Source organism: Panthera tigris, chromosome D1 (genome assembly GCF_018350195.1).
Source record: "Panthera tigris isolate Pti1 chromosome D1, P.tigris_Pti1_mat1.1, whole genome shotgun sequence".
Classification (NCBI taxonomy): Eukaryota; Metazoa; Chordata; class Mammalia; order Carnivora; family Felidae; genus Panthera; species Panthera tigris.
In genome coordinates, this window is record NC_056669.1 from 114,058,099 (window position 1) to 114,060,488 (window position 2,390).

Below are 2,390 nucleotides of genomic sequence, written 5' to 3' on the forward strand. Positions count from 1 at the left end.
GTTTCTGCTGTGGTCCTCGAGCGGTGGTAGAGGGGGCCCGGGCCCCAGGCCTCGTGAGCGATGTGGGGAGGGGTAGCCGGGGGGGGGGGGGGGGGGCGGTGCCTGAGAACCCAGGCCCCTCCCACCCAGCCCTCACTGCTGCCTGTCGTTGGCCAGGTTGGGGCAGGACCAGGAGGCCCTCTCACGTGTGGACCCCAGGCCCCTGGTAGGACCTAGTGTCAGCCCAGGGCTGCACAGAGGGGCCTTGGCCTCTCACCGCCCGTGCTGGCTCAGTCCGCTTACCAAGCTGCACACGGCAAGGGTGTAGGCGTCGCTGTAGAAAGCTGGGCTCAGAAAAGCTCTTCCTGTCCCCAGAGGCCCTGGACCCCACGGGGGCAACAGAAGGACCCCTGGGAGCCCTCTGGCACCCATGGGCCGTGTGGTCAGTTTCCACCCACAGGGTAACCTGGCTCCCAGTATGAAACATCAGGAGAAATGCTGGGATTGCCGGTAGCCAAAGACTCTGCCCCCCGACCCCCCAGCCAGAAGGGCTGCTCACGCCTCCTCCCCAGTAATTAACCTTCGTGGGCTCCAAGCAGCAGAACCCCTTGGGAACCATGACAGTCCAGGGCCCGGAACCAGAGCCCTGCCCGCCCAGACCAACCGGCCAGACGCCGTGTGTGAGTGTGCGGCCGCCCCACGGCTCTGGTCTCCCTTACACCCTTGGGCTTAGAGCTCCAAGCTGGGGGTCGTGGGGTGGACGAGAAGCCAGAAGGGCCCCGAGGGGGAGGTTGTGTGTTAGGAGGGGCAGGGCCTTGGGTCTTCCAGTTCCTTGCTGGAGCCACCCTCCCCTCCCGCAGCTGCCCTAGGGAGGAACCCCGTCTCCAGGGGGCTGGGCTCTGCCAGCTACCCCACTCCTGACCCCCAGGCCTGCTCACAGGGTGGGGCCTGAATAAGCGGACTGGTGGGGGAAGTGTTGTACCAGAAGTCCACGTGCCCGGTTTCCACAGGTGCGTATGTGCCTGTGTGCACGTGTTCACACGTGTGCCTGTCTGCCTGTGGGACGGGGACGCTGACCGGCACATAGGGCCCCACACAGACACCCTGGCAACAGGCAGGAGCACTGGACGGAACTGTAGGCACAGGCCAGTCCCCTCCCCCCACCAGGGCTGGGGTGCTGGGTTGTAGGGTGTCTGGAAGTCCGCTCCGGAGTTAGGCTCACGGGATGTCAGGATCAGTGGGCGTGGAGCCAGGCAGGTGACAAGACACTGGGTGTGCGTTGGGGGGAGCTCCTCAGTGGGGCTTCGGAAGACGGGACCAGTGAAGGGGGGTGGGAGCCGGGAGAGGGGCCCTGAGGTCAGACCCCTGGGGTGCCCACAGTGAGAAAAGTGAATCTGGAGACCAAGTACAGGCAGCAGGTGGGGTTTGGCCGGAGGGTGGGGACCCTGGGGAGCATGGCTGCCAAGGCAGTTTGCGGGCCCCGGGGGAAGTGGGGTGCGGGCTGGAGCCTGAGGGCTCACGTGGGCTGCGAGCTAGGGACAAGCCTCCTCCGTCGGTCCAGCGAGGAGCGTGCACGCGGGTCTGTCCGTAGGAGCAACCTGGCGGTGGGACAGGTGTGTCTGGTCACATACTTGGACGGGGGGCGGGGGCGAGCTCGGGGAACAGCCCGAGGGCTCCTGGGAACACGGGGTCAGATGGGGACCGCCCTGCTGGACGTGGGCTGTTTCTGTTGGCACTCCGGGAGTTTGCTGCCGGTGGGTTAACCATGTGCCCAGAGATCACGGGCTCGTGCTGGTTCTGGTGGTAGGTTCACTGGTGGTCCTGGTGGTTTCCATGGAGTGAGGACAGGTTGGGAGACGGGGGGAGGGAGGACTCGGCAGTCTGGGTTGTGTCTGTGGCCGTGGTCAGCGTTTGGCTGCGCGTCAGCAGTGTGTCCACCACACAAGAACAGTGACACTCGGGGGCGTCCCTGGGAGGAGCAGGCAGAGGGCAGCACCCTGGAGCCAGCAGGAGTGGGGGCTGGAAACAGATTCAGGGGCTCCTCCAGGAGACCCGCTGCCCCTCTGACTGGGCCCAGGGATCCCTGCCCGGCTCCTGGTGGCCCCCGTACAGAAAACAGTTAAGGGGCAAAGTTCACAGCATCAGACCCCTGGGGGGCAGGCAAGGCCCTGGGGCTAGATGGAGGGGCCTCCCCGCGGCAGGGGACAGGACTGGAAGAGCCGAGAGTGGGCCAGGGAGGCGCCACTGTGCCACTTTGTGCATCTATCTCGTGGAGTTTGGTGGCTGCACCCGCACACGTCCGGGAACTGCACTCGGGGCACATGGTGGGGGGCCACGGCCGCACAGGGTCTGTCTGGGCACAGCACCCCCTCCAGGGGTCACGGCGGCAACAGACACAGGGGGGCGGCTGC